Source organism: Castanea sativa, chromosome 9, assembly GCF_040712315.1.
Source record: "Castanea sativa cultivar Marrone di Chiusa Pesio chromosome 9, ASM4071231v1".
Classification (NCBI taxonomy): domain Eukaryota; kingdom Viridiplantae; phylum Streptophyta; class Magnoliopsida; order Fagales; family Fagaceae; genus Castanea; species Castanea sativa.
In genome coordinates, this window is record NC_134021.1 from 23,864,924 (window position 1) to 23,883,666 (window position 18,743).

The window sequence follows — 18,743 nt, forward strand, 5'->3', positions numbered from 1 at the left end:
GTGGATACTTTATACTACTCCCCACATATTAGGAGAATAAGGAAATAGATTTAATTCTCCCTTTTTTGAATTTCTTTAAAAAGGAAAAGGGAAAGAATTTAAGGGGGTTTGGAAAGCTTTCTATCCATTCAAAACAATTCTTCTTTTTTTTTAATTCATCCAATTTGGGAAAATATGGAGGGAAGGGGATTCAAGTTTGATTAATTGTTATTTCTAACTTTTTCCTCATCGGTATTTCTTAAGTATAGAGATTAATAAATAAGTCATATAATTGTCAATTATTTTATAGATTATCATTTTCTATCCTTACAACCTACAACCAAATAGGGGAGGGACATTTACTCCCTTGTGCTCCATTTTAATTTTTAAAACATTTAAATAAAGGGAGAGGATACTAACTCCTTTTTTCCACACTTCTCTCTGATGTACTTCACTCTCTTATCCGGTGTTTTACCCTCCATACAAACTTCAAAGCATAGTGTTAATTTAATGACTATTATTTAGTTAAACACATTATTAGCAAGATAAGAGTCATCAACCATTTGCTCCATCTTGAAGGGGAGTGTTGAGAGATGCAGATCAGCTCAGCACTAAATTCACTCACACAGGAATATGACCAGTAGCATAGGCTTCTGTACATAAAACTACATGTAGTTTTGTAAATAATGTATATTATAGCTAGTTAGTAAATAACACAAATAAGAACTATTAGATACCCGTTTGAAGTTAGTTAGAGCTGTTAGATTTGTTAACCTGTGCTTCTACCATATAAGAACACAGTGATGTAATTTACTCCTAATCTAATACCGAAAATCATTATTCTTATTTTCCTTTCTTTCTAATTGAGATTCAATAAACATAAATCACATATAATCCAAGAACGAGATTTTTAAATTATTATTTAAATGAAAAATGTTATTAGATAATGTACTATTAATTAAAGTTACACTTAATCCCGATCCTCACGCAAATATCCGGACAAGTATAACTGACATATATACTTGCCTATGTATATCACCCTTTCTTCAAACCATGTATTAGATTTGCTCCTCTTTGAGACTTCGACTATATATATCATATCATGGCTGATTACAGGTCCCAGTTGACATGATTGTAAATGCTAGCTTTAGCTTAGCAGCCAATGCAACGCATGGAAAGGCTGTAAAAGGAGACCTCAACATCTACTATGCCTCCGTCCCTAGGGGCCACTCTCGTTTAGAAGATTTTAACTGTTTTGCAGAAGCTTCGTGGAAAAAGGGATCTCTAGTTGTATTGAGTCTATTGACTATTTGAGGTTATGGAAAATTATGTATTATATTCATATTTACATTTTACACTAGTTGCTAACCCGTGCGATACACAGGATAGTTAAATAAAAATTAAAAGAATTTATTTCGCTTAAAGGTCTTTGACTTGACTTAAAAAAAAATTTATAACTTGAAAATAAATGAAAATAAATAATTTTTTGTTCAATATAATGGTTTAGAAAAATTATCTTTGTTTTATATCATTGATTTCACATAACACATCCCGACGTGAGCTATTCTATAATGATAATTACACACAATACTCAATTGCAATTAAATTTACTATCCACCACTTATTTAATATATGTTATCTTGATAGTAGATTTACAAATTGCATTCTCCTATCCTCCATCATTTAGAAGGTAATTGAAATAATGATCATATGTAATGTATAAATTTTATTCTTTTACAATTTAAAATTATTAAAATACTTCAAATAAAATTTAATATTTTGGAAATTTTTTGAAATAGAATTTTGAATTTTTTAAAACTTAGTTGATAGAGTTTCTATTTTACCTAAAAGTGAACTATCACAATTAATGAGAATTTAACCTTTTTTTGCAAAAAAAAAAAGATAACCATAGGCCCAATTTTTATTTTATAGCATAGGATGTTACAATTAGATCCGTACCATGTGTAATACATTAGTCCATTATAATGGTTCCAAATAATATCCTAATACCATGTCATGTACTAAGTTGCCCCTGTCATGTACATAATCCAAGCATGATATTTTTAAATTATTACCTAAATGAAAAAAGTTATTAGATCATGTACTATTAATTAAAGTTACACTTAATCCCGATCCTCACGCATATATCCGGACAAGTATAACTGACATATATACTTGCCTATGTATATCACCCTTTCTTCAAACCATGTATTAGATGTGCTCCTCTTTGAGACTTTGACTATATATATCATATCATGGCTGATTGCAGGTCCCAGTTGACATGATTGTAAATGCTAGCTTTTGCTTAGCAGCCAATGCAACGCATGGAAAGGCTGTAAAAGGAGACCTCAACATCTACTAGGTTGCCTCTTCAATAGCTAACACTCTAATTATACAAGACCTTGTTACATTTGGTATGAACATACTTCATTTTTTTTCACTTTTCATTTTTCAGGTACCTTCGGTTGTTGGGCGTATAAGCAATTTACTCGCTGATGATTTTGTGCATCATCAGTTACATTTTGGGATGAACACTTCATCTCTTCACCTTAAGACGGACGCCATTTAGCGATGTTAGGTTCTAAAGATTTATAATTAAATGTCTAGAATTTCAACTTGTATGTGTTGGCAAACTGAAAACAAAAACATGTCTAGGATAGGTGTTAGACATTGCTCAAAAGTGTATAGGTCAAAACTCAAGAATGTACAAGCTGCAGGAAAAAAAATTTTAATTTTCTGTGAAGCTCGACCGATTGAAGGATGAGGCTCGACCGATCAAGAATCATAGAAAAATAATTTCTGCAGAATTTTTAAACAAGCGCAAGCCCTCAAAAACGTTTAGGGTTTCAATCCAACACTCTTACGTATAAAAGGAAAACCCTAGCCACGTTTTGAAGATTCTTGGAAGACTTGTGAGTTACTCATGTGAGATTTGAGAGTAAGGGTGTGCATGGGTCGGGTTAAGAGAATTTTTTGACCCAACCCACCATAGTGGGTCAAAAAAAATTCAACCCAGCCCAACCCATCACATAAGTCCAACCCAACCCAACCCACATGAATCGGGTTAAACCCATGGGTTGAACAAATTATTATTATTATTATTATTATTATTATTATTAAATTGAGTAGAAAAAAATATAAATATAAATATATTAAAAAAAACCAAAGATTAATATCAATGTAACTTCTTAAAGGCAAACAATACTAATGACTAAACAACAATAATTGTAGGGTCATTAGGTCCAGGAATATGTGTGGAGATGGCCCAAGAGTATTTCTTGAGCTAAAGGCCCAATCTGATGAAACTAAATGGTCTGAGGATGTAAAAATGTCAACTCATAAAGCAACACTAATAAGTAAAGAGGTTATACCTAAACAAATATGTCCAATAAGATAGCCGAGGAAGATTATGTCCTCGGCTATGTAAAGACGAGGTAGGAGAAGGGTTGGTTAAACATCCACATGCAATATGCGAGAAAATCCTGTAGATAAGGGTAAACATGGTAAACGTGGAAGATGAGAAGGAGGACGATGGAATATTTAAGATAAAGCTGTTACCACCGCCCTTGCATTAAATGCTCTGCAAATTGCTATTCTGGCTACATTAATGGGGAAGTGAAACCTGAGTACCAGAGTTTAGCCTTGCTCCTGTTTCCAAAGACTTTAGGGAGGTGGATAGGACAAGTATCTAAACCAAACAATCTAACCCTTACGTGGAGGAGGAAGAGGAGAAGAAGGACAGGATATAAAAAGGAAGGAGGGACCTTGAGAAAGGGGGGGAGAAAAGAAAAAGAGAAAAACAACATTTTGTACCTCATGATCCATAGCTGTAATCTATCTGAGGAAGAGATAATATAAATCATCCTCGGCTTATGTCCGAGGAAAAGATTCTTTCATATAAACAGTTCCTTGTGTGTATCATTGTGACGAAGCCCATCATTTTTGTTATCTAAAATCACTAGAACCTAGATTTCAAGTCCATTCTCTACAAATTTTATTATAAAAGGTCTTTCAAGGCCATCCCCATCTGACTGTGGGTTCGGGCTCGAATTGTGTCCTTACAATAGTAATTTACTAGAATTTGTGTGAACTAATTGGCTTTTATATAGGATATGAAGAGCTGGTTTTTAAAAAAAAATTATTAATTATATAATATATTTTATATATATATTAAATATATGGGTGGGTTGGGTTGGGTTTGGCGGGTTTAAAATTTTATGACCCTAACCCAACCCAACCCAACTCAACCCACCAAGGCCTAAAAACTGACCCAATTCATTGGGTTGGGTCAATTTTGGCGAGTTGGCTGCACACCCCTATCTGAAAGGTTCTATACCTTCTAACTCTACAAGCATCTACTAGAACAAGATCTACAATCAAGTGCTAATGGAATCTAGTTGCTGCAAAGATCAACAAGTTGTGATCTGAAACCTTTGAGTGGGATCTCGAAATCATAAGCGTGGATGCTTATGTGCTGCGAATCCAAGAAATAAGAAGTCCATGGATTCGAAGCTTGCATGTGGTCGTGTCAATAAGTCACTACTAGAGGTAGCAATAGATTTAGGGCAATAGATTTAGGGTTAAATCTTTTGTAAAAACTTCAAATATCTATTAGTGGATTTTTTTTTTTACCATGAGCATAGCTAGATCAAATCCTCCCTAGATTTTTACCTTGAAACTGTTGGTTTCATTGGTTTTCCTAGATTATCATATTGTTGTGTTCTTTACTTTCCACTTCTTTGCATGATATGATATATTATTGTTTAACCTAGATCTGAATAATTAACCTAGGTAATTACTTGGCTAATATATTAGATTAAACAATCTGCATTAAGGGGTCTAAACTAACTAACAAGTGGTATCAAAGCAGGTTAGTTCTTGTTTGGGTAGTTTACCTTAAGTTAATCCTTGACTCCTGTCCTCATGGATTCTAATGTATTTCCTTTGCATTCAATTAAACTAAAAATTGAATGTGTTTGGTCTTGGACTAGGTGGATTTTTAAATGTGCTAACCCTATTTGTAATTTTCTTGGTACAACTACATGCTACAATAACTATGTTTGTTATACTGCTTTAACGGCCTTAAAAGTACATGATACTTGTTTGTGGTATTTGGATAGTGGTTGTTCCCAGTACATGACAAGTAACAAAGCCTTGTTCAAGGCTCCTTTTGAAGGAAAGATTGGAACTATCACATTTGGTGATGGAAGCAAATCAATCATCAGAGGTATTGGAACAGTAAAAATTCCAGGGCTACTAGTGTTTGAAGATGTCTGGTACGTAGACGGATTAAAGGCAAATCTGCTAAGTATCAGTCAAATCTGTGACAATGGATTGAATGTATTGTTCACCAAGTATGAATGTGAAATACTTGATAGTGGAGGTGATTGCATCTGTGTTGGAATAAAGACTGCTGATAACTGCTATGGCATAACTCCAAGCATCAATCACAAGTGCTATAGTGTAAAGATAAATCAAGGTGACTTATGGCATCAACAATTAGGACATGCAAGTCATAAGAAAATTGAGAAAATCTCCAAGTGTGAAGCTGTTCTAGATTTACCAAAATTTGAGAAGATTGAGAAAAGTATATGTGGACCATGTCAGATTGGTAAACAAGTGAAATCCAAGCATCCATCCATAAGGGAAGTTCAAACATCTAGACTGTTAGAGTTGTTACCCATTGACTTAATGGGTCCTGCCAGAGTTCAAAGTCTAGGAGGAATGAAGTACATTCTAGTTGTTGTGGATGATTTCACTCGATATACCTGGGTGGTTCTTTTGAGAGACAAATCTGAAGCTTTAGATAAGATGATCCATTTATGCAAGAAACTACAAATTGAGAAGAATGCTGTGATTGCTCGCATTAGAAGTGATCATGGAAAAGAATTTGAAAACTCTAACCTTGCATCCTTCTGCAATTATCAAGGAACTATGCAAGAGTTCTCTGCACCCAAGACACCTTAGTAGAATGGAGTTGTAGAAAGAAAGAACAGAGTTATTCAAGAAATGGCAAGAGTCATGCTGAATAAAAAAAGCATGGCAAAATCATTCTGGGGAGAAGTAATAAACACTGCATGTCATACACTAAACAGAGTGTATTTCAGACCGGATACTAAAAAGACTCCATACGAACTCTGGAGAGGGAAAAAGCCAGTTGTCAAGTACTTCAAAATATTTGGTAATGATTGTTACATTCTCCGAGATCGTGAAAATCTTAAAAGTTTGATGTAAAGAGTGATAAGGGGATCTTTCTTGAATACTCCACTTCAAGCCAAGCATATAGGGTGTACAATCTCATAACCAAAACAGTAATTAAATCTACAAATGTGGTGATCAATGATGAGCAATGTACTGAAGACCATTCAGAAGTGATTCAAAAGATTCAAGATAAACCTACAGAAGCTGAAGATGTTCTACCCTAAGAGTATAATGGTGACCTAATGACCAAGAATTACAAGTGCTGAATGATGTTGTGTCTGAACCAACCACACCAGTTCATGTGAGGATACAAGAACAAGTTGAGACCAGTACCACTCCAGAACCTCAAAGCACATCCACTTCACTAGTGAAAGGCCCATCTGCAAGGGTTAAGCTGAATCACCCTGTCACCAACATCTTGGGAAGCTTTAATGATAACATACGTTTGAGGTCAAAGGCTTTGAATGTTATTACACATTTCTACTATCTATCTCAAGTGGAGCCCAAAAAGGTAGATGAAGCTCTAGAAGATGTTGATTGGATAAATTCCATGCATGAAGAACTCCATCAATTCATTCGGAATGATGTGTGGGAATTGATTTCCAGACCAAAAGATGTAAATGTGATAGGTACAAAATGGATCTTCAAGAACAAGTCTAATAAACATGGAACAGTGATAAGGAACAAATCTAGACTCGTTGCTCGAGGGTACACTCAAGTAGAAGGAGTGGACTTTGATGAGACCTTTGCACCGGTTGCCAGACTGAAGTCTATCAGAATACTCTTGGCTATTGCGTGTTACTTGAACTTCAAGCTCTATCTGATGGATGTGAAAAGTGCCTTTTTGAATGGAATGTTGCAAAAAGAAGTATACGTAGAGCAGGCCAAGGGTTTTGTGGATCCACATAGGCCAAATGATGTCTAAAAACTGAAGAGAGCACTATATGGTCTTAAACAAGCTCCAAGAGCTTGGTATGACAGGCTAACTTCTTATCTTACAGAGAACGAATTTAAAAGAGGAAATGATGATACTACTCTTTTCATTCAAAGGGATAAGAAAGATTTTGTTATGGCACAAGTCTATGTCAATGATATAGTTTTTGGCTCTACTAATGATGCTCTTGCTAAATCTTTTGCAGATGAAATGAAGAAAACCTTTGAGATAAGCATGGTGGGTGAACTTACCTACTTCTTGGGATTGCAAGTGAAGCAAATCGACAAAGAATATACATCAACCAAGCCAAGTAAGCAAGAAATCTTGTCAAGAGATTTGGACTTGAGAATGCTGCTCATGCAAGAACACCAATGGTCACCTACACAAAACTGGGAATTAATCCATCTGGTCAGCTTGTTGACATTACCTTATATAAAAGTATGATTGGTTGTTTATTATATTTAACTACTAGTTGTCCTAATATATCTTTTAGTGTTGGTGTATGTGCTAGGTTTCAAACTAATCCCAAAATGTCCCATTTAACTGCTGTTAAAAGAATAATTAAATATGTGAGTGGGACTAGTGATTTTGGTTTGTTCTATAGCAAAGAATCAAATGTTTTTCTTGCTGGATATTTTGATGCTAATTGGGTTGGTAATGCTGATAATAGAAAAAGCACTAATGGTGGATGTTTTTATGTTGGAACAAACTTGGTTGCTTGGATAAGTAAAAAGCAAAATTCTATCTCTCTGTCAATTGTAGAAGATATATTGTCACTAGGAGTTGTTGTACATAGCTTCTTTGGATGAAAAAACTGTTGGCTGATTATGGTTTATCACAAGATACTATGGTTGTGTATTGTGATAACTCTAATGTTATTGATATCTCTAAGAATTCGATTCAACATTCTAGGACCATGCATATAGAGATTAGATATCACTTTATTAGGGATCTTGTTGAAAGGAAAGTTATTGTTCTTGAGTATATCCCTATTGATCATCAAAATGCTAACATCTTTACCAAACCTCTTAATAAGAGCAACTTTGAGTCTCTTCGTCAAGTGATTGGTGTTATCACTTGTCCATAGTCTCCCTTTGGATACTTTTGGTCCTTGTGCTAATTTTTTCAATCTCTTGTGACCAAAATATTTTTCATTAGGATTTGCATTTGCATTACATTCATGCATTTCATTCTAGGTCTATTGTTGATGTTTTAAATTTTTTTTTTTTAAACAAAAAAAAATAAATAAATAAATAATTGTGTTTTTATTACACATCTTCAAGTGTGTAATTGAGGTTGGCCTGTGAAATTTGCATATCATGACTGTGTACTTTGTTTAGCTTAGATAAGCTATTTTTTTGCACTTTGCTAGTTTGTGCTATGTAGTGCTTATATTGTGTGAGTTGTTTATGGTTTTTAAATACATGATCTTGATTTTGAAGTCACATTCTTTTGATTGAAAGGACTAAAAAATCCTAAGAGAAAGGCATAAATAATCATCTCACTACTATTACTCACCAATCATGAACACTTGTGTGCAAATTATAAATGCCATGCTCAGTGAGGTGTAGCACTTGCACAACAAGATTAAACGAGGTGTTAATTGAGAAAAGCAAGTGGAAAACAAAAGAAAAATCAACAAATTTTTCAAAAGAAAAGAATAAAGAAAATGCCTTGATTATTCAGAAGAAAAAGAATTTAAAAAAAATGTTTTTACATGATTGCAAGCGTGTTTTCTAGTAAATGTGGGAGTTATATGATGTAATTCTGTAGGTAATAGTCACTTTCAAACTTATGTGATTGATAATGTAGAAATTGTATTTAATTCCTATCTACATATCACCTTTTATGTATCTAATACATTTACTAGTTGCACACACCACATGCAATTCTTTGTTGAATATTGTACATGTGATTGTGTGTTAATTATTGTGGCCATTCAAAATTGTGCTTCTTGAAATGTTTAATACTTTTTGGGTTAGGTAGAAATTTTTAAGGGAAAATTTTTTGAATCTTGATAAAAAAAAAATGATTTGGTTGAAGAGAAAGTGTTTTTGAAAACATTTGGAATCATTGAGTAGAGAGGGAAAATTCCCGGCCTATCACAAGCTGACACATCATGCCACCAAGTCCACAAAGTATGGCTAATTACAAAGTATCATGTTTAGTTACTAGAAATTTGCCAAATTTCATTAAGGTAAAAAAAAACATGAAAAACATGCAAAATGCTAATCACACGTAGGCGCGTGTAAGCGATGACACAAGCGAGCCGGCGTGTGTAAGTGATGACCTAAGCAGACCGATCAGGTTGTGACATGTATCCCCAATTAGACTCTACCATGTATTGCTCACCTACCCCCCAAACTTCTATAAATAGAAGCCTTGCTAAGGCATTTGGATAGACCAAGCCATCTAGAGCACAAGCAGCATTAAAGAAGATTCAGAAGTATTGAAACTCTGCTGGAATCAAGCCTTGAAGCCTCCAGGAACTTTAAGAACTTCAACCTCAAATACGAAGAACATTCAAAGCAAAACCATCCAAACTGCCCGCCTAGATCTCAAAGGTCATCGGAATCAAGCTCAAAAACCTCTAGAAGCCTCAACAAACCATAAATTAGCGAAGTTCTATGGATTCAAGCCTCTAAAGCCCCAAAGAACTTCCACTACAAACCTTCGAAGACGAAGAACACACGATGAACATGAAGAACGTGAAGAATAAAAGATTTCTAACAAGCTCATAGCCAGAGATTTATTGTAATTCCGTTTTGAAGATCTTCAATCCATTCCTCAACTAGATTGAAGGATATTTTGTGTTCGGATCAAAATCACATTACCATTATTCCAATCAACAAATATTTCAAGGAGATCGAATTAGAGGATCACTCTTTTGTAATTTCAGAGAATTGTACCACACATTCATCAATACAAATTCGCATTTGTAAAACTATTTTACTTGTTTGATTTATTTCGAACTAAGAAATTTAGTCGTCTACAAATTTTGGCACGTCCGGTGGGACCTCTCTGCCTCTCATCTTATTCTCCTTTAAAGAAAGAAATTTTCATCATCTTGCTACCAACTTCAATGGCCTCTAGCAAGAACATTCAAGCTTCAACAATAGCTACTTCAGTTAGACTTGGTATGTCTACCACCAACAACTGCATTGGTGCAATCAATTGTAGCCAACCTAAAGCTCATAATCAACTTCAATCTCAATCAACCAAAGAAGCCAAGGTCCAGAAAATCATCTCCTTAGACCCTCTTACAAGAAGCAAGGTCATCAACAAGGACATCTCCACCTTAGAACACCTCAAGTATGAGGGCAAATCCCCTTCTTCCTTCACAAGAAGTTGGTCGCACAATTTCTCTCCCATCAAAGGGAATCCAAAAAATGAGATTTCACGTGCTCACTTCAATTCACTTCCTTCTCCATCATCTTGGGAAGTTGTGTCAGTCATGATGACTAACACCTCTACCATGGAAGAAAAGATGGCTGAAATGGAGCGAAGGGTCGTCCTTCTCATAAAAGCACTTGAAGACAAGGATCTCCAAATCGCAACTCTAATGAATAAACTTGAAATACAAGATCTTGGCGAATCAAGCCATGATCCTAAGTTCCCATTTAGCTTCACTTCTACAAAAGATGACAAAGGGAAAGAAAATCAAGACACTCCTCAATGGGAACAATCTACTTCGGTTGCTTCGTTATCAGTTCAACAATTACAAGACATGATAACAAATACCATCCAAGCATAATATGGAGGTTCTTCTACATGTTCTCTCACATATTCAAAACCCTACACAAAGCGTATCAACAACATGAGAATGCCAAATGGGTATCAACCCCCCAAGTTCTTGCAATTTGATGGCAAAGGGAATCCTAAGCAATATGTTGCTCACTTTGTAGAAACTTGTGAGAATGCAGGGACTCAAGGAGGCCTCCTTGTAAAGCAGTTTCTCCATTCACTCAAGGGGAATGCCTTTGATTGGTATACAAACTTAGAACTCGAGTCAACCGATAGTTGGGAACAACTTGAAAGAGAGTTTCTTGACTGATTCTATAGCACGCGTCGCACGGTAAGCATGATGGAGCTTACTAATACCAGGCAATGGGAGAATGAGCCAGTGGTTAATTATATCAATCGATGGCGTTCTTTGAGTTTGGATTGCAAGGATAGACTTTCTGAAACATCTGCTGTAGAAATGTGCATCCAAGGCATGCATTAGGGACTTCTTTAAATCCTTCAAGGATAAAGCCCCAAAAATTTGAAGAACTAGCAACTCGTGCGCATGACATGGAGCTGAGCATTGCTAGCCATGGAAATACAAACCCTCCCATACCTGAGGAAAGGAGAAAGGAAGTAAGGAGGAATTACAGAAATGCAAAAGGCATTCTCAAAGACCCAATGGTTGTTAACACTGTCATAATCAAGGTTCCAAGAAGAGGAGCAAAGGCAAATGAAAAACAGCTAGAAGGATGGTAAAAGAACGAAGTGCGTCATCTGACCTTTAAGGAACGTGAGCAAAAAGCATATCCGTTCCCCGATGAAGATGTGCCAAACATCTTAGAACAACTATTGTAATTGAAGCTGATTGAATTGCCAGAATGCAAGCGACCAGAAGACATGAGAAAAGTTGATGACCCTAACTACTGCAAATATCATCGCGTCATTGGCCACCCAATCCAAAAATGCTTCGTCTTCATAGAACAAATCATGAAGCTTGCCAAAGAAAACAAGATTGATCTAAACCTTGATGAAGTTGTCGGGTCAAACCATGTGACCATTGCTTGTGATGTACTTCCAACTCTCAAGCAGGGGGCAAACACCAACAAGGCTTACAAATTGATTGACAATGATGGCGTAAGGATCGAGTGTTGAACTTTATAGGGTTAGAAGACTTTCCTACTCTAGAATTAGTTCATATCATTGCCCTTGTAGGAGCCACTTTTCTCATACAATGAAATGCTCAAATGAAGAGTGTTGAACTAAGCATTGGGACTTCAAAGAGACCAAAAGGTGAAGCTTCTATTGCAGCTCCTGCCTCTGGTGATCAGCTTACTACTGAGGAGGTTCATGTGGATCCTACTATAGCTATGGATCCCGCTGGTGATGATGATACTACTGACCCTACAGTTACCTCTCCTCTCTCACTCCATGTCATGATGGAGACCTTTATGACTACTCAAGCGGCTCATAGACAGCTTATTGATGAGCTACTCATTGAGGTTGCTACCTTAAGAGCAGATTTTGCCGAGGATAGGAGTGTTTTTCCACCTCTTCCACCCTCTAATCCTTAATGGTTGCCTTTGGCAATGCGTAACAAAAAGGGGGAGTAGAATTTAGGATAGGCTCTTGTACTTAGGGGGAGAGTAGAGAGTTTTTGTACGGAGTAGTTTAGTTGTTTTGTTGATAAGAGATTTTGATGTATTTTTCTTTTCTCATTGATTTTGATGTATATTTTTTTGATTTATTGTTCTTGTTTCACAAACATTATTGGTTCATTGACTATGATAGTTTATTTGATGTTTATTCATTTGATATTCTATCTATCTCTTATGTTTTGTGAATTCAAGTTCAGTTTTTATTTATTGGATTTATACTGTAATTTCCACACATGCGTTTATGATTTGTTTTGAGTGTTTCAAGAATTTACAGGATTAATTCTTTCTCATTTGCTGTCTATTCTAACAACTAATAGTTTGTGGATTGTGATGAAATTGTATTTGGGCAACAATGTGTAAGTTGGGCTAATTCTTGAAATGATCAATTCTTTTTTAAGTGTGTTTTGTCATGGATTGCCAATGGAGGAAATTGTTAGGTTCTAAAGATTTAGAGTTAAATGTTTAGAATTTCAACTTGTATGTGTTAGCAAACCGAGAACAAAAGCATGTCTAGGATAGGTGTTAGACATTGCTCAAAGTTGTACAGATCAAAACTCTTATATGTACAAGCTGCAGGGAAAAACATTAATTTTTTGTAAAGCTCGACCGATCGAAGGATGAGGCTTGACCGATTGAGAATTGCTGAAAAACAATTTCTACAGAATTTTTAAACAGGCCCAAGCTTGTGAAAATGTTTAGGGTTTCAGTCCAACACTCCTACGTATAAAAGGAAAACCCTAACGTTTTGAAGACTTTTGGAAAACTTGTAAGTTACTCCCATGAGATCTAAGAGGTTTTGTACCTTCTAACTCTACAAGCATCTACCGGAACAAGATCTGTAATCAAGTGCTGGTGGCATCTAGTTGCTACAAAGATCAACAAGCCGTGATTTGAAACCTTTAAGTGGGATCTCAAAGTCACAAGCATGGGTACTTGTGTGCTACAAATCCAAGAGAGAATGAGTCTGTGGATTCGAAACTTGCACATGCTTATGTCAATAAGTTACTACTAAAGGTAGTAGTAGATTTAGGGTTAAATCTTTTGTAAAAACTTCAATTCTCTATTAGTGGATTTGTTTGATCTTGAGAATAGCTACATCAAATCCTCCCCAGATCTTTATCTTAAAACTGTTGGTTTCATTAGTTTTCCTAGTTCATCATATTGTTGTGTTCTTTACTTTTCGCTGCTTTGCATGAGATGATATATTATTTTTTAACCTAAATCTGAATAATTAGTCTAAGTAACTACTAGGCTAATCTATTAAGTAAAACAATCTGCATTGAGGGCTTTAAATTAACTAACAAGCTATGGATTTACATCTACAGATACTGGGAATGGGAAGCCGCCTCAAAAATTTGAAACTATTTGCAGAAAATCAATAAAGCAAGCAAAGTACCTAACTGATATAAATCAGTGTGGGTGATACCGTACCGTGCCGGCCGGTACAGCCGGTATATACCGTACCGGCAAGCCAACCGGTACAAGTACACCCCTTGTTTTGTACCCAAAAAAAATACCGGTCTTACCGGCCGCGTACCGGCCATACCGGTGAAATCCGGCTGTTTCGGTCGGTAAATGGATACCGGGCCAAAACACGAATTCTTTTTTTTAAAATAAAGTTTGGCAGTTTTTTAAGTGTAGGATGGTGCAAATCTAAGTAAGCTAAGTAAACCTAGCAGAAAAAAAAAAAAAAAAATGCACAATAGCTTTGCAAAATAAAGATAGAATCACCTCTTCTTTAAGACTTCGACTTCATTTTTCTTTTACCATCTTCTTCTTTAAGGACTCAACCATGACTGATTTGCTTCTTCTGTTTTGTTTTTTGTTTTTTTTGTTTTTTTTTTTTTTGAGAGAGTTGCTTGTTCTGTTTTGTAACTCCGCCGTTCTCTACGCTCCACTCTTCCCAGGACTAACATTTTGCTTAATGTATGCTAAGTAACTTGTACGCTTGGTGGTCAAAAGAGTAAAGTTGCTTTTGATTTTCTCAAAGCATCAGACTTACTTTTTGCTTTTTCAATGTAAATAGTGAGTAACTTGTATGCTTGGTCAAGACACTTGATTTTGATTTTCTCAAAAGCATCAAATGATATTTTGAATTGGTGTAACCACTCATTTCACACGTGGAACTAATATTTATTGAGTTGGTGAGTGTTTCATTATTTAATAGTTTTTACTTTTCAATATTTATATTGATAATTTCATCAAAAAAAATATAGAAAGTTGTCAAAGTGATATATTGAGTTATTAGAAATATAACTTTGTATATTATATAAAATAGTAAAAAATAGCGGTAAACCCAAAACAGTATACCAGTATTGACCGGTATCCGAAATATATCGTACCGCTAGCCAAACCGATACAGCCTCCGGTACGGTATTGACTTCCTTGATATAAATATATTTATGAGCCCTACGTCTTCCATGGTGGAAGGTAAAATCCAAAACAATATTTTCTATATCAAGTTTGTAGTAATTAACATTTAGAATTATGCATTGAACAAATTTCAAGCAATGACGCATTTAACGTGTGGACAAGAAGCACTTTTGGTGTAAATTTTAAATAAAATTAAATCTAGCCATTTGCAAAACTCTTGCGGAGAAAAGTGATGGTAATAAAGAGGTTTGTACACACATTTGGCGTTGTCAAAACGTGTGGGGACACCCTAGTTTGGAAGATTTTAATTGTATTGCAGAAGCTTCATGGAAAAAGGGATCTCTAGTTGCATTGAATTAAGTTTTATATTCCTATTTACATTTTACATTATAGACGAAATATTAAATGTGCACAACATTGTATATTTATACAATTATGTACACTTTACATGAACGATAATTACAAACATATTATATAAAAAAGAAAATGTGATTATAAACATATAATGGTCTTGAGGCTATTTTTTACCCACTATTCTTGTCTATTGTTAGTATCAACAATAAGAAGTGAGTCTAGTTGCCCTTACTTGCTTAAACCAAAAAGGCTAAGAGGCCTGTTTTGATATAAATTTTGATATAGTCATTTGTTCTTCTTTCATATTTGTTCAGTGAGGACTGAGGATCATCTCCCTTTTTCTCACAATTAATTCCAAATTTCCAGTTCCATTTCATCTCTCAAAATTAAGCCTGAAAGCTCAGATTTGTGTGAAACACAAGAGCTTGTTTAGACCCTCAATTAAAAAATTACAGCTAGATTGCTTTTACTCTAACTTATCTAAATGCGGAATAAGAGTAAATGAGGCGCAATAAACCGATAACTACTCTAGTACATAAAAGTAAAGCACAAGAATAAAGGAAGAAGGATGCAAATACAAGATAACACGCCGATGTGTTATGGAAGAGGAAACCGAAGACCCTCCAAGAATAACAAAAGACCCTCCAAGCCTAGTTTACCCAATGTACTTGAGCCCTCCAAGCTCCTGCTACCAACGGACTTCACGGAGTCATGTCTTCTCTAGCTTCCTAGATCCCGCAATACGCCCGATGGCATCCACCAAGCCTCACCAGCTTCTTTTAGCAAATTCCCAAAACTTCCCAATCTTCAAAACACTCTCTACACTCTGAAAATGTGTAAGTTGTGTTTGGGTACAAATCTCCTCTCAAAGTATGACAATGAGAGAGGAAATGAGAAGAGGCTACAATAATTTCACACTAAGAATAGGTAGCTCTCTCTCTAAAAGATGGATGTGTGTGTTGTTAAAAACCTATCTAGGGTTTTTTTCTCTGAATAGTCTCCTTACACATTTGTGGGTAATGAGGGTATATATAATATGGGTAAAGGGTAAGAAAGTTATACTTAAAAATCCTTCAAGCAGAGAGTTTCGCGAGTATCTCGCGAGAATGCCTTATCCGCGGGTATCTCGCAAGAAGGCCTTATCCGCGAGACACTTGTGAAATCTTCCAGGCTGGCATGACTCTTCAGCTTCCAGCATGTGCTTCTCACGTGGCTCTTTCGCGGGTTAGCTACTAGCGAGACAGTCGCAAAATCCACTGATTCTTCATTTTATGCTCGATTCTTCACCAACTTAATACTAAACTTAATACAATAAAATCCCACAAAATACAAGGAACAAATTAAAGCAAATACAACACTCGTTGTTATGGAACAAAGCCAGCATAAAACATAGTTGTAAATCACAACTTTACAAAGCCCTTCAAAATTATTACACCTTGTAATCCTCATGTGGTGTTGCATACTTGCATGGGATCTCAAACTAGTTGGGTAAATGAAAGTTGGTGGGTTTACATGGATAACATTGCATCTGCATCTATACCTTAGCCTTTTTTTTTTTTAATTAGATGTACGTTTTTTAATGTCTATTCTACCGGATAATGTAAAACATGGTTCTTCCCCCCCCCCCCCTTTTTTTTTTTTAATTTTTTCATCATCTTCCTATTTAATTAGCTTCATCTCAAAAACTAGGTGATGAGCAGCCTCTAAGTTAAGTTATCTCTAGAAGGTCTTTAAACTTATAAAATGCCAATAAAAAGAATAATTACGGGAAATTTTCAAATATATTTACAACTAATTTTGTGCACTTTTCTTTCTTTCTTACATCAAAGAAGAAAATTTTCACTGTTATGAGAACAATATTCATATATAATTTTTTTTTCCCTTGGGATATTGCAATGTAGAACATTATTCATGACAAGGTCAAAATTTTCTCTGAATTTGAGCATTGGTTGTAAGGAGTGTAGCTTAGTAAATCTTAATAGTTTTGTATTGTCACATTGAAACCTCTAAGAATACTGCAATTTAAAATGCAATCACAATCATTTGACTGGTATGACCATTGTAAACTTTTCTTTTCTTTCTTGGTAACCAAATTAGAGAATTACTATCTTTTTTTTTTATTTCTCTTTTCTTCCTTTCTCCTTCTACTTTGAAAAATAGAAGTATTTTAAGAAAAAATAATAATAATGGTAGGTTTTCAATTAGTGCAATTAATAAATGCTTTTTGTAAGTGGTAACCCATTAGTGTCTTTGGCTATTAGTTTTTCTCAAGAATTCTTTTATCTTGAAATTTTGGTTTGTTACATTACGTATCGGCTATATTAGGGAAAAAGAAAACTTTTTTTTTTTTCAGTTTCCATTAAAAACCAATGCCACCCACCCAATCATGAACCTTGGTGCTTGATATTTAATTATTTATCATCATTAACATGTGGGAATAAGCACAAGATGCATGCTCCGATGCACATTTCGGCGTTTCCAGAAAAGGAAGGAAAGTTATGGAAAATCGATTCCCCTTTCTTGTCATTATGGAAAATTGAAAACGTGTGGGGCAGCCCCGTTGGAGAATTCGCATCGCAGAAACTTCATGGAAGCACTTTATTGACTTGGCTGCACCATTGTTCGGTGCTACTTTTGAGATCTTAAAAAAATGCCTATTTCAACATAGAGCAATTGGTCTAAATTTTTGTGTTATTTAGACAATTAAGGAAGACATTTATCTTTTCCTTACCAATTTTTTAAAATATATTTAATTTTTTCAAATACACTTTTAACATGTTCTTTATCTTTTCTTCATCTCATTTAAATATTATTTATTCATTCATTTTTATACATTTTTAATCTTTATTTTTTCTTCGTCTATTCATTCTCAATAATTATATTTTTCAACAAAAAATGTTACATTCACAATATTTTTTATAATACTTTCACAAGAATCATAACAAAATCTTATATGAAAATTTTTTACTAATTCTAAGTTGAACTCACCACTGAAATTATATTTTTACTCACCAATATTAGCTAATAACAATATATTACTTAAGATTTATTGTGAAAATATTGTAATAGCATTTCTAAATTATCATTTTTTATTTTTTATATTATTTTTCCTTTTTTTCATCCATACGTTTTCTTTTCTTTTCTTTTTTCTCTTGTTTTTTCTCCACCACACACGTATGCTCATATATCTGAAGGCTGTCTAATGACCCGTGATATTCGACCCACCCGACCCGAAGGTCCACAGGTGAATCCGAGTGCATATATGGGTCGGTCACGGATGCTGTTTTAAGAGGAACCGAATAATCGGTTCAAGTTTCGGGTTACACAATAAAAAATTCAAATAACCTGACTCGACTGAATACTTGGTAAAATAAGTCAGTCTCCACTCAGCCTCACATCATATAAGTCACATCATCAGGTTTGGTAAGTGAGTAACGTGTAGTGGAGAGCAAAACCTGATCAACCTGAGCAAAACGTGTAGTGCGTAACATGCAAAACCTGATCAACTTGAGCAAAATGTG

General features: G+C 35.0%; 1 protein-coding gene across 1 annotated transcript in view; it reads left to right on the plus strand.

The window, feature by feature from the left end:
- The window catches only part of LOC142610372 (lipid phosphate phosphatase delta), a 102,134-nt gene that overhangs the window by 60,346 nt on the left and 23,045 nt on the right, over window positions 1-18,743 (plus strand). The gene's annotated exons all lie outside the window — the stretch shown is intronic.